Source organism: Ambystoma mexicanum, chromosome 5p (genome assembly GCF_040938575.1).
Source record: "Ambystoma mexicanum isolate Mex_15411 chromosome 5p, UKY_AmexF1_1, whole genome shotgun sequence".
In the NCBI taxonomy this organism is placed as follows: Eukaryota; Metazoa; Chordata; class Amphibia; order Caudata; family Ambystomatidae; genus Ambystoma; species Ambystoma mexicanum.
Window position 1 is genome coordinate 980,853,573 of NC_090930.1, and position 15,083 is coordinate 980,868,655.

Below are 15,083 nucleotides of genomic sequence, written 5' to 3' on the forward strand. Positions count from 1 at the left end.
AGAGATCCAGATGAGGATGCCTCCGGCTCCGGTACCTGTGGTCCGTCTGGTCCCCAATCGCACTCCAACGAAGAAGAGGAAGTGTCATCCGATGCCCCCGTTTCAACCTCCTACTCCACGTCGGGTCCGGTCTCCCCCAGCAGATACTGGTACAGGGACTGATACGGCCACGACGGATGATGACAAAGACATTGTCACAGCGGACCATGTATTTTTTTAGAACAATTTTTATTATTTTTCAATTTACAAAAAGCACAGCACACCCGACAGTGAAAGTTATAAGTGTCCGAACATCATATGCATCAGCATGTACGTACCACTGCCACCCCTCCCCCATAACTTGAGCTTACTCTGTTGCAACTTTAGTCCTATTCCTCCAGGGGTGCCCCTCCTTCCATGCTCCCAGATGTATCATGTTCGCTTGGACTGGCCCGGGTGGGCTCCATTAATGAGGCCACTAGATGTCTCCAGGCCATCAACGTTCCCACTTCATCATCCTCCCCCCTGTAGGCCGCTTCATACCATGCTGCTGTTTCCGCTTCTGCCCATCACACTTCTAACCTGGGTCTCTGACTCGCTTTCCACCCCATAGCTATTCTGCGTTTGGCCAAAATATAAGCCAAGTCCTTAAGTTTGCACACATGCTTCATTTTACATGGTCTGGTGAATCCTCCCATCATGCACGCCCACACCGATTCTACGTTTAACTTGATTACTTTCTCCGAGAAGCGGTGTGTAACCTCCCCCCCAGAATTTCCAAATCTCTGGACATGCCCAAAACATGTGCATCATCCCCACGCTTAGTTCCGCACATTTGGGGCACGTTTGTGGTTCTGTGCTCTTGAATAGGGCTATCTTTTGAGGGTTTATGTACGTACGCCCTGTGGGTTACATATAGCTGAATCTGTTGTAATCTCGCGTTTCTGGACACCTTCTTGTGGTACCACTGTGCTCTTTCCCATTGCCCGTCCTGCATGCATTCTCCCGCGTCCTCCTCCCACTCCCGTCTCAACTGGGTCACCTCTTTCCCCTCCCTGGACATTACCAATTCATAGATCCGGGATACCTCATGCCCTCCTTCCAAGATATTATATATTGTCTCTATGGCCGAATCTGGTTGGTCTTCTAGTGCTATTTCTGACCATGTAGCTCGTATCTGCCTTACCAGTCTGGTGTAGGTAATATACTGCCCAGGGTGTACTCCAGTTTCTTCCATTAGTGTTGTGAATTCCAATGTCCTCCCATCTCGCCACACATCTCCCAGTGTTGCTATGGCCACCGGTTCCCAATATCTACGTATTGTCTTTCTTAGTTGTGGTGTCCACTCCCCTCAGCGGCACTAGCAGCACTTGGGGAGAGCACAGGGTCAGGTTGTCAGACCTGGCATGTCTTGCGCCATGTCTTCCATCCCAATTCTAACAGCTTCGATCGCCCTCTTAGCTCTGATTTGGGCAGCCATATTAGTTCTTTCAGAAAGTAGGGTGCGCGTTCTGACCTCAGCAGTCTGGACTCTGCTGTTGTCAGCTAGCCACTTGGTCACATACTGTAGTTGCCCGGCCAGATGGTATATCTCGAAGTTAGGCAATTTTATGCCCCCTTTCTCATACGTATTTTGTAGCTTCCATAAGGCAATCCTATTTCTGGTATTGTGCCAGATGAAACCTTTACATGAGCTCTGTAGTTTGCTAAAAAAAAGCATTTGGGCAACATATATGGGATATTCACAAAGAAGTGCAACAGCCTAGGCAATAAGACCATTTTCAGCAGTGCCACCCTTCCCATCATAGCCAGGGGGAGTTTAGCCCTGAACTTCATGCTGCTTTCAATGTTTGCTACTGCTTCCTCTTTGTTGTGTTTGTTCCTCTATTACCTCATGGTAAATATTAATCCCAAAGTATCTAAACGTGCTAGTCTCCCAGGGTATTTGTAATACCGGCAGGTTACCTTGCGCAATTCTTTTATATCTCCCTAAGGGAAATATGCACGACTTCCTGGGGTTAACTGCAATGCCGGAGAATGACGCAAATCGCTCTATTACTTCAAGGATATATTGCAGGCTTTCTTCTGGGTACTTCAGATATAGCAGCATGTAGTCTGCGTACAGTGATATTAGGTGTGGCCCCTCTCTAGTGTGGAACCCCATCTCTTCATATTGTTGCCTCAAATATATCGCTAGGGGTTCCAGTGCTAGGATATACAACATCGGAGACCATGGCAGACTTGTCTGGTGCCACTAGTGAGCTGCCATCTGTCCAAGATGATTGCTCCCGTTTTGACTCTAGCAAGAGGCGAGCTATGCAACAGCTTCAGCCACCTCAAGTACCCATGGCCACCTTACTGAATCAAAGGCTTTCAGCGCATCTAGTGAGACAATTGCAACCTCGTTTGCATCTCTTTTAGTCTGTTCCATGACGTGATGGAGCTGTCTATGTTTATCGCCTATACTGCTACACAGGACATATCCTGTCTGATCATGATGTTTCAGTTTGCTTATAACCCGTCTGAGTCTGCTTGCTAGCACCGCCGTGAGTATTTTACTATCCTGGTTTAACATGGACAGCGGTCTGTACGACCCACAATCTGTGCTAGGCTTATTTGGTTTGAGAAGCGGGATAATTATTATCTCTCTCAGGGATACCGGTAGTTTCCCTATCTCAAAGGCCTCGTTTAGCATTGCCAGCAGTGGGGGGAGCACCTTCGACCTGTATGCTTTATAAAACTCACTAGGGAGCCCATCCGTTCCCAGGGCTTTGCCAGTAGGTAATCGTCTGATGACCATTTCTAGCTCTTCTAATGTAATGGGGGCATCCAGGCCCTCTTTCTCTTCCGCACTCAGTTTAGGTAACCCGATGTCCTCCAATATCTCCCTCATCTCATTCTCATCCGCCCCTCCTGCATCTTCATATAAGTGTTGGTATTCTTTTTTGGGTACCCAATATGTGACCACTCACTCCCCTTATCTCCCTTATCACTGGTCTAGGCGTCTCCTGTTCATATAGCCATGTCAACAGCCTTCAAGGTTTATCTCCCCCAGCATGTTGTCTTTCTATGCATTTCTTAGTTTAAGTTGCATAGTCTCTCCCACTATCCCACGCATTCTTGTTGCAATTGACTCATAGCTTTGGCATCTTCCTGTGAGGTATCCCCTTTATTCAGAATTATTTCTAGTTTCCTTTGTTTTTTGCAGCTCTTTTATTATGTCTCCTTGGAGCCCTTTGGATTTTGATATTGCTGCCCCCTCTCCACTACCTTAAATGCCTCCCACAGAGTGCTTTCCGATGCTACGCTACTGGTGTTCTTTTCGAAATATTCTATTATCTCCTCTCTCAGGTCCTCTCTGAACCCCGTATCTTTCAATGCCTCAGCCGCCATGTTGGAATCTTGGCTCTGGGGGGCTGATGTTGCCACGTTAAGATCAAAGGTGAGTGGTCCGATAAGACCTTGCTTTGTATTCTGAGCTCACCATCACCCGGTAAGTTCCGGGTTGACGAACATGTAGTCTAATCGTGTATACAGGTTTTGTGGCGCAGAGTAATGAGTAGTGCCTATCATTTGGGTGGTGTTGCCTCCATATATCTTCTAGTTGAAAACCGCCCACAGTGTTTTCAGAGTTTTGGCTGCAGGGGTAGGCTTGTCTAGTTTCCTATCTGATCTGTCCACTCTGGGGTCTAGCGTGCAGTTGAAATTTCCTCCCCATACGACCGCGCCCCCATGTACGAGCTAACTTTGCCACAAAGGGTCCTAAAATAGGTCACTGTAGCCTGATTTGCGGTGTATGTGTTGATAATGCACAATTCTGTATTTTCCAGCATTCCCTGTATCGCCACCATTCTCCCATCCGGCTCTACTGTGGACTGCAGTAACTGAAAGGGTACGTGTGGCGCGACCCAAGTGATTACTCCCCTGTAACGCTCACCTGATTCCCACGGAGGCACAGGTCTGGCTTCGAGTGCTGATGCTTCTTCAATGGTGAAGCGCAGGACTCTGTAGATGGACAGGAAGGGCCCCTCTACTCTGGCTTCTCTGGCTCGCAGGAATATTCCCCTGTGCGTGAAAAGGGAGTATCACCTACTGACTGAGTTATGCTCAAGCCTCCCACACTCTTCCAACCCTCAACGATACCCTTCCACGATTCCCCGTGAAGTCTCACCTTAGGGTCAGGAAGGATGAGCTCTCCATCCTGCTTCTGATGCAGGGGCGCGTTGAAACCCAGTTACTTCACTGGATTGAGGATTATGGGAGTTCAGGTAAGCTTGACTATTCAGGTAAGGCTCTGTAAAAGTTCTGTTGCAAGTTCAAAAGTCCAAGCTTAATAATAATGTTCATTATCTTTTTCCCCTTAGGGGCCGGGGTTCAGAATGCCGGAGATATGGCGCCGACCCGAAGTGATACGTGCAGTTCCAGTAAATGACAGGTAAGTTCTGGATGAGCGCTCGGGTAATGTCTTTGCATTCGCTCGTTCAATGTCTTTGTCTTTTTTCCCCATAGGGGCCGGGGTCCGGATGCCTGGAAGCGGCAAGACCCGAAATGAAATGGGAATGACCCAACAGGTAAGACTTAGAAGGAAACTGAGCTTTTCCTATTCCCTTCCTTCTCTCACCTTGTTCTTGTCTTTCTCTCTAGGTTCTGGGAAGTGGCTGTGGATCCGGATGATCGCTGCTGAAGATGGTGGCGTCCAGGAAAGGTGAGTGAAATGCAGCGCTGCAGCGATCGTAGCGAAATGCTTTTAAAATGATGTCTTCCTTTTCAGGATCGTCGGTGTGATGCCTCTGTGGTGCTGATTTAGCAGGTAAGGTCTTTTGTCTCCCTTTGCAGGTGACCCAGGATACTGACAGGCGTGGCTGAGGTCCAGATGCAGGAGCTGACACGGTGAGCGTCCAGCTGCGAGGAGCAGAAAAACGCGAAGCGTGAGTTGCTGATCGGGTGTGGTTTAGATAGCTTTGGAAGAAGTTCCAAGTGTGTATCCTTCCTCCGATCAGGTATGTATCCTTCCCCGACCACACCCGGGTGGAAAGTAATCCCACAGGTAAAGTAGTTCCATTCAGGCCTCAAGAGGGCCTGGATGTGGCAGCATGGTCTGCATCAGGTAAGTGCACATTAAAACACTTGAACACATGTCTAGCTTTATGAGCCTGGCGCCTAAGGCGCCAGGACAGGGGTCCAACATGAGCCTGGCGCCTAAGGCGCCAGAACTGCGTCCAAAGGGCCCCAGCTTGGGCCCGCTGGCACTCCCCTGGGGGAAATGATGCCTGCCTCTGGGGTTGCTGGGTCAGACCTGGCTCCTTGGAGGTAGGCATCATGACAACTGGTGAGTCCGATGCCTTGTTGATTAATGATAGAAGTAATAATCGTTTTTTCTTTCTTAAGGTATGAAGCTAGGAATTTACTGGCAGTGTTCGAGCTGCCATTATGTTTGGCTTTAGTTCTCAATAAAGAGGAACACACTTTATTGGAACTTAATTTATTAAATTCAATGTGTTTAGGTAAAAAGGATTTAAATGTAGCATATGAGGGGTTATTAAAGTATGATGATTCCAATAATGTAATTGATCTAAGTAATTCATATGAGATATTATCATTTTCTTTCTATTTAGAAGCAACATATTGTATTATAAAGCCACGTAAAGTTGCTTTGAATGCATCCCAGCTGTTCTGTATCGAGGTACCTTGTGGTTTGCTGTTGATAAAACATTTGGCACAAAAGGTTTTAATGTGTTGAAGAAAAAAGGAACCATTTAATTAGAACACATTCAATCTCCACCTTGAGGAGAAGATAAATTGAAGATCACATTCCAGGACAGTAAAACCTGGGCATGATCAGATATGACATTTGGGCCATTTTCTGAGTGGAGAATGGTGGTAGCAAGAGATGTATTAATGTAAATGTGGTGTAGTCTAAATAAAGATGTGGAGGGGAGTAGAAAGTGTAATCTTCTAGGTCAGGGTGGCAGAAACACCACATATCAATACATATGAAATCGTCTTCAAAGTTAAGAAATTGTTTATGTGGTTTAGAATGAATACATTTGGTATCAGAATTTCGCCCAAGAACAAAATCACAGATTTCTTTGTAATCCCCACAAATAATAAGTCATTTGTAGTCTAATTTAATCATTTTCAATTTCAAGTTCAAACACAATTGCAGATCTGGGGCAATGGGTCCATAAATATTGACACTAGTGACTGGTAATGTATTAACAATGCTTTCGATAAACGACCAACGACCTACAATGTCATGCTCTTACTTAACTAATTGAAAATGTGTTATTTTATTAATAAGTATGCTAACCCTACCATTTTTCCTTACAGCAGGTGCAAAAAGAGAATGACAGACCCAAAGACTACTCTAGGTGGGTTTTGTGGATACAAGCAATTTCAACTTTACTTTTGCCCAGATGATTCAAAATCCTCTTTATAGAATGAATTAAGCCCTTTATATTCCAAAGCCAATTGGAATACTCATTCTAGCATAAATAGTTTTGTGTGATCAGTAAGCAAACAATATGAACTATATACATGTAACCTGACTACAAGCGGGTGTATTTGAAGCTCATTTAGTATATTATGCCATGGATTAAAGTAAATGAAAGCTCGTATAAGGTAGAAGTAAAATCTATAGGGAGGGAAAAAACATAAGGGGGACATTCGAGAAGGACAAAAATGGGGGAAAAAGGATGAGAAACAAACATCAATGAATGAAAATAGTGTAAGTAGGCAGCAAAAACAGAATATAATTTAAAAAAAGGGAAATGAATATTTAATTGGAGCAGGAAGTAGGCAGGAACAAGACAGGATAATGTGAGCCTACAGGATCCCCACCAAGTAATTTGGACCAAAAAACATGATGACCATGTTAGCAAAAATCTAAACTTACTTAAAAAGAAAAGGTAGGAATAAAACCAGCAAGATAAAAATACTGTTATTTTTTGAGGCTGCAGATTTAGTATCTATTTGTTTTATAGGCGATCTGGATTTATCTCTAAGCTTATCAGGGGCATCATGAGAGTTTGATGAAGGTTTTAGCTCAAATCTGATGACATTTGCTAGTTTTGAAAGTTGTGTAGTTAACAGAGCTGAATGCTTGAAAAGGTTGCTGTAAGTTGGAGCAAATCAATGAAGAAGGAGAAGCAACAGATGTGGTGTCCATATCAGGAGATTCAAGTGACTTGATTAGTGTGAACATCAGGATCTGAATATGCTGTAGTAATGCCATGAGGAGGAGTGATGATCATTCTTGTTGACTCCAGTAGGCCATATTTGATATCCAGATTCTTCAGTGCTGGTCTCAACTCCAAAATCATTTCCCTTTTGTCCTGAGTACTTTTTGAGAAGTCTGAAGAAAAATATATGTTGATACCCTCAATTGTTAAATTGGATTGCTTTTTCGCTGTCTGAATAATTAGACGTGCATTTTGATGGTGTAGAAGACATGTAATGAAAGGTACTGAGAGAGGAACTATAGTTAGTGAGCCAAGGTCTAATTCTGTGTGCTCTTTAAAATTCAAGAGGTGGAGTAAAAAACATATTTAGCGCCTTAGGAATCAATTAACATAAGAAGTGAATAGGGTCAGTTTATTAAGTTTTCAGGAATCCCATACATTTTAATCTAAACTCGATAATTCTGCCTCCATTTGAAATAATTTATGTTGCATATGTTCAGAGCCCATTAGTCTGTCCTCAGTGGTAGATATGTGCTCTTCAACCTCATTCAAACTTCCATTTACTAATTTAATTTTTAAACCACCAAAATCACCCTGTATTGCCAGAGGTCTGAAGTCTAATATTGAGAGAGAGAACTGGATGGTAGTAAGTTCATTCAGAATGTTTTCCATCTCCTTATTAAGGAGCTGTTAATTCCTTGGAGGAGGTGAGAGAATTGTGTTCACTCATTTGCCTCACCGCCTTCCCTCTTCTTTCTACTCATAACTTCTCTGTTCGACTTCTTTTTTCTTTACCCCCTCAGGCCTCTATTGCATCTTCCCTCCTTTCAATCTCACTACTTCATTTTGAATCCTGTATCTTCTATCACTTCCTTTCAATTATCTTCAAATGCTCCCATGGCCTGGCCCCTCCTTACTTTTTCTCTCTACTCTCGTTCTACGTCCCCTAACGCTGCTTGCAAACTCAGAATCTATTTCTATGTTCCTAAGCCCCTTTGTGCCTCGTCTCATTTCCATTCATTTTCTCTTGTGGGTCCCAAACACTCTCCCTCTTTCACTTCATTCCTCATCACTGCATCGCCGCTCTCTGCCCCAATTCCCAGTGCTATGCAGATGATACCCAGTTCATTTTCAAGCTACCCTCTGCCACCTCCTCTCCTTCCCTCATCTCTGACTGTCTGCTATCCAGGAGTGGTGTGCCGGCAATGACCTCTGCCTTAATGCCAGTAAGACCGAGATTTTACTCATCGGCACACCCTCTCCCTCCTTCCCTTCTGGTCTCTGGCCGGCCTCTCTTGGCCCTCGTCCTGCTCCCACCTGCAAGGCTAAAAACCTCGGGTCATCTTCGACTCCACACTCTCCTTCTCTCCTCACATCTCCGACGTCTCTAAGAAGTCCCACTACCAGCTGCACCTCCTCAGAGGTATTCTTCCTCTCCTCTCCTCGCCTTCCCTAGTCTCCATAGCCCTGGTTCTCTCTAAACTGGTCTATTGCAACAGCCTCTATCTAAATTTGCCTGCCTCTACTCTTCGCCCTCTGCAACTTATCCAAAACAGGACTGCGAGACTTGTCCTTGGCCTCAAGCCCAGGGATCGTATCTCTCCAGGACTGAAATCTTTGCACTGGCTCCCAGTGGCTGCAAGGATTAAGTTCAAAACCCTCTGCATTATCCACAAGGCTTTCTGAGGCCTGCAGCCGCGTTACCTTCAGTACTCTCTTCCTAAATACCTTCCTTCTCAGGCTCTTCGCTCATCTGCCTCCAACTCCCTCAGGGTTAGCCACTTCTCCAAGCAACGAGTTGGTGGTCGACCTCTCTCTTCAGCAGGGGCCTCCCTCTGGAAAAGCCTTCCTGCCTCCCTGAAACTTGAGGAGAACCATCTCAGGTTCCGGAAACACTTCAAGACCTTCCTCTTTGCTTCTGCTTTCTCTGCCTCTCTCCCCTGCTGAAATTCCCTGCCGAATCTGCACTGGTTACCTGGCCACCCTTTCTGATCTTGGGGCCAGGTCCCGCCTTTTGCACACCTGCCCTGCCTCCCTGGCAACCCCCTGCACTTAGGGACTGTTCTGTATCCCTACAGTCCCCCTACCAGCACTTATGTCGGCTCTTACCTTGCACTTGCCACCATCAGGCCATTTTTATTATCGTATTTATTCTTCTTCCCATGTACTGCACTTTCCCCTTTCCCTTCCCCCTGGCACTCTTCCCTTTCTCCCTACCCTTGCACTTGCGCGATCTGAATGACACCTGGCCTAGTAGGATCATTGACTGTCTTCCACTCTTTTCCCCTCCCTTGCCTCGCCGCGTCTTGATACACTTGTGTATAGCCGCGTTATAAATGCCATATCATATCATGGAATACACTGACACAAACTCTGTTTGCACCAACCAATTTGGTGACAGAGATAGGGTACGAACCCCCATAGGCACTACTAACAGTTCAGTCCTCGTAAAATATTAAGGGCATAGACTAGACACTGATTCCATAGAGTACAAGGGGGTGGGGAGGGGAGAGCAAGTTGGGACTAAAAATAGGTTGACCGCAATTTCATAAATGTCAAAATGGAACTGTACATTACTAGGCATACGATTGTACATTATATTATTACACATGTGGAAAAAACCCTAACAAAACCTGTTTTAATAAAAATCTTCACGGGTGTATTACTGCTCACCCTAATTCACAGGCATCCCTCAACCAGGTTCACATTTGCCAAAATACACAGTTCACTTTGCTCTACCACAATGCAGGATTCACTTCCCTTAACTTTCTGCTGGTATCTCTCTGTCGGGTTCACATTGCCATCTTAGCATAGTTTAACATAGTCATTCTAGACCCCTTAGGTTCTTCCCTTACCTAAGTCCGGGTCTTAGCCCCCAGTCAGGCTTTCCCTTAAGACCCCAGTCAAGCTTTCCCTAAGTCGTGTTCACATTTTCCCCCAGTAACACAGTTCATTTTGCTTCCACAACGTTTCAAAGACTTTCGACTGTACACAGGATTTGGCTTGACCCTCGTATAACCACTTTGACACCTCCCACCGGCCTCCCCTAAGACCTCTGGGTACTTGCTAGTTTCAACCATCTTAGTTCAAAACTTTCCTTGTTCAGGAGAGGGGCACTAGACCGAGACCTTCAAATGAGCACCCCGTGGTGCCGGACCACTCTGTCTCTGCTGCCAGTTTCACTCACAAAGTTCACAAGGGTCTCCCTCTGCCAGGCTCGGACCCTGCTCCCAAAAGTTCTCTCCAAAAATCCACAAGGGGTCTCCATCTGTTGTCTCGGAACCCTATGCCAAGGTTCATAAAGGGCCTCTCCCTGCCGGGCTGAGACCATCCTCCAAAGCTCACAAGGGTCTCCCTCTGCCGAGCTTGCACCCCTCTCAAGACTTCAAAGTTCACAATGAAGACTTCCCTCCTGCTGGCTCGAGTTTCCTCTAACAATTAATAAAAGGGGTTTTGGGACGTCTAGTCCCAGAATGCACTGTCAGGATTTTGCTCTCACTTCTCAGCCCCCTAAAATGGCATTTATGGCATTGGGAGCTGCTGGAGCCAACGGGGGATATTGTTCTGAGGTCAGGGTCTCTTCTGCTAACCCACAGAAACCTGGGTTCACCTGACTGGCCCAGGGGAGGAGTCTTGCTGTGTGGACAGCCAGGCAACCTCCGCTGCCCCTGGAGGTATAGCTCCCTCTCCATAGTGCAGTCTCTCCTGGACTCACAGGGCCAGTACTAGAGCGATTTTCTCCTCCTACAGGTCTCCCAGGGTCTCTGCAGCTCATCTGGTCTTCCTCTGGCTTTGTGCACCTTCCAGCATCCCCATCTCGCTCTAAGTCTGCTATCCTGCTCTGCCTTTTATACTTCCTGGGAGTAGTGATTGGATTCAAGTGTGCATGGTTGGAAGGGAATGCCTGACCCTGCCTGTCCTAGTTAGCGGGGCAACATGGCAGTCGTCCATAGGAGTTAATGGCCCAGGGTTTCCGATGGGTAATCCTTATTCCTCCTTTTTGCTTCCTCATTTTTGCAGTAGTTGAAAGACAGAGTGAATGAAGGGGATTCTAGGAAATGTAGTGAGTTGCATATTTTTGGAGAAAACCGGTTGAATATTTATGAAAAGGTATGTCAACAAAAGAACAGGGATTATGGGGTTTGTAGTGTTCGACTGAAGAGGAGGGTAGGTTATTGTCAGAATGGGGGGAACCGATGTATCATTGTGGATAAATGGGTTTTCTCCTGCCTTTTCTTAAAGAAAAGCACTGGGGTAGGATGGGACTGTGGTGGCAATATCCTATAAAGACTGTTGGATTGTCAGATAGGGGTGTATCGCAGAAAAGGGGATACGCATCTCACCTGAGGACATTCCTTCCGTGGTTTCCAGGGGCCCCTTGCCCATGTGATCCTCCCTCGCTTGTCCGCCCCCAGGGTCTGGATCCAAGCCCGATGGCCATCCCCTGACTACCAAACAAAGGATCTTCAGGGTCTACCAGTGAGAACACTCAGGTTTCTCACAGCCCCCAGGGTGTTCATGAAATGCCTGGCACCAGTGGCGGCCCATCTGCATCTACAGGGCATACACTTATACCTGTACCTGGACGACTGGCTGATTCATGCTCACTTGAGGGAGCTAGCCGACGAGCACACTGACGACTGTCCAGTTACTGAGGGATCTGGGATTCTGTGTCAACTTTCCAAAGTCCTGCTTAACGCCATTGCAGAACGCGCTGTTCGTAGGTGCCAGACTCAATACGGTGTCTTGCCTGGCGTCGCCCTCAGAGGACAGGATAGCAGCCATTCAAGGAAAGGTGCAACGGCTGTCGACGAAGACGGCCACGGTGCGGGCCATCAAGTCGTTGCCGATGCGACCCCTACAGGAATTCCTGGATCCATGCTGGATACAGGGTTCCGGAAGCTTCACGGACAAGATCTCTCAACGACTAGTTCTGTCGGGCGATAGGATGGTTGGGCAACCCCTCCAAAATCACCCTGGGCACAGGATTTCAAAAACCCCCCTACCAGGAGACGGTCACCACGGATTCTTCCCTGGAGGGCTGGGGAGCCCACACCAGACATCTACACGCCAGAGGCCTTTTGCTGCCAAAGGAGAAGGATCTTCATATCAACATGCTGGAGCTACGGGCAGTGTGTTGGGCCCTCCAGTCATTCCTTCTGTCTCTGAAAGGCAAGATAGTGAGGATCTTCATGGGCAACACCACCACCATGTTCTACATCAGGAAACAAGGGGGCACTCATTCCTCAGCGCTCTCCAAGGAAGTGCAGGACTTGTGGCGCGAGGCTGTCAGACAGGAGATGTTTCTCGTCCCTCTTCACCTAGCGGGATCAGGATCACCATCGGAGACTCACTCAGCAGGCAACTGTGCTCCTTCCACGAGGGGGAACTTCGCCAGGACCAGATGGACAGCCTCATCAAGTGGGGCAGGCCCAGACCCATCTATTTGCGACGGCCGGCGAACTCCAAATGCTAGAAGTTTGCCAGCAGATTCCACCAATCGAGGAGCCTGGGGGACACATTCTCCTTCCTGTGGCAGGGGCTGTTTCTGTTCGCGTTTCCACCATTCCAACACCTGCTACGAGTCATCAACAGACTCACTGTGTCTATGCAGGATGATATTCATTGCCCCGGCGTGGCGGAGGCAGATTTGGTATCTGGACCTTCTCAGCCTGTCAGCATTGCCTCCGGCCAAGCTGCCACTGGTTCTGGATCTTCTCACAAGATAAGGAGGCACAATCCTTCATCACAATCCAGGATCGCTGAACCTGGGGCTTGGCTTCTGCAGCCCTAGAGTTTGGAGGGTATGAGTTACCAGCGGACTGCAGGGAGGTCCTCACCAAAGCCAGTGCGTTGTCACCCTTGAAGTGCTAAAGTCCCAAGTGGAAAGGTTTCGCTACGTGTTGCCCGTCACAAAAGATTACCCCTTTGAGGGTCACAGCCCCACAGATCCTGCCGTATTTGCTATCCATGGGCAAGGCCGGACTGGCACACACCTCCATCAAGGTACATCTGGCGGCTATCTCCTGCTACATCAGGTCACCAGGAAGATCTTCACTTTAGCCCCACCGACTCGTCAAGGAGTTTCTCAAAGGACTTTTCAGATCTTTCCCACCAGTGAAGGCTTGTGCCCCGGCGTGGGAACTTAACGTTGTTCTGACAAGGCTCATGGGGGGGGCCCCTTCGAGCCTTTACATCAGGCCCCTCTCAAGTTTCTCTTGTGGAAAGCGCTTTCCTTGTGACCATCACCTCTGCCAGAAGGGTAGGTGAGATCTAGGCCCTATCCTGTAAACTGTACCTGATTTTCCACGAATTGAGCGTAGTGCTGCGTTCGCACCCCTCTTTCATGCCAAAGGTTCCGTCGGAATTCCACCTCAACAAACCTTTGGTATCTGTTTTTTTCCCGAATCCTTTCCTCGCCGGCTGAAAGGGCCTTGCTCTCGCTGGACATTGCTCGTGCCCTGAAGTTATACGTGACACGCACAAAGAGTTTTCAGAAAACTTCACAGCTGTTCGTGAATTTTGGTCTTGTGAACCATGGGAAGGCCTCATCCAAGGCTTCCATTTCAAGATGGCTCTCCGGCTTCATCATGCACTGTCATCGTTTGGCTAACCGACCGCTGCCCGGCTGTCCGAGAGCCCACTCCACCAGGGTGATCGCTGCAATGACGGCGTTCATGTCTGGTGTGCCCCTGTTGGACATCAGCAGGGCTGCTACGTGGCGGTCCACGCACACCTTCACAAAGTTCTACTTCATCGACAAGGATTCCAGGGAGGAGTCCAGAGTCGGCCAAGCAATGCTACGCAACCTGTTTGCTTGAGATGAGCCTATTCCAGAGGTAAGATTGAATTGCTTCCGTTGAGCCTTGCCACCTCCCCTGCTTGTGTAAGGTTGTACTGCTATGTATTAATTCATGAGCATGTGAATCCATGCCAGACCCCATGCTGGAAAATGTTTAAGTTAATTACCTGTAACTATTGTTCTCCAGCATCGGTTTGGCATGGATTCACATGCAAACCCTGCCTCTGACCCCTCTCCTTGGTCATACTGCCACTTTACGTGCTTAGCATATCTGAAGATGGCTGCCAGAGGAGCAGTTTAGGGTGAGGACTGTGATTGGATGTGGTAGTATGACCCAAAGGACAGTGATTGGTTTAGAGGAGAAATACAGTTTCTAAGTGAAAGTGAAACTGTTTTCTCTTTTACCGAGGATTCCCAGCCTGACTGGCAATATTCATGAGCATGTGAATCCATGCCAGCCCCATGTGCCGAACAATAGTTACAGGTAAGTAACTTAAACCTTCTGCCACTTTAAGGTGGTTTCACAGTTTCGGGACAATGTGCAGTTTAAGCTTGGTTTATTGAGGAACAGTGAAGAAAACAGTGCTCTATTCCCAGAAAGCTTAACTTGTAGGACTCTATTTTGCATAGCATACATTCATAATTCTGAATGTACATACAAAACACATGCAATACCAAACATTTAACTATCAAATACCACACAGTGTTGGCAAATGGCCTTTGTAACCTGTTATGGCGCATAAAGTAGCAAGTTGCATCCTCTCTTCCTCCTCTCCAGTCTTTCTCTGTTGATCAATCTGTGTTTAACTTCAAGTCGCTCCAGGCCCCTTTTGATAATCTGTATCCCTCTCACACCTTCCATCACTTACCCCCAACCTTAGATCACATCATGTCTCCATCTCCAGACATGTAACATCATCTTTGTAAATAGGGCCAGAGACCTATTTCTTTGCTTCTTCTTACCTACAAGAATGCGCTCCTCTCCTTCACTATGGGTTTCAACTCTGTCTACTACACCAATCTAATTCCCTCTCTCCGCTGTCACCCCTGTAAGTTCTCCTCCACCCTGCTGGCCTCTCCTCACCCTTACGTGTTCCCTTCCTCACTGTCCACTAATAACT

General features: G+C 47.2%; 1 protein-coding gene across 1 annotated transcript in view; it reads left to right on the plus strand.

The window, feature by feature from the left end:
• CDYL (chromodomain Y like) overlaps nucleotides 1–15,083 on the plus strand; it is a 585,270-nt gene that overhangs the window by 431,880 nt on the left and 138,307 nt on the right. The gene's annotated exons all lie outside the window — the stretch shown is intronic.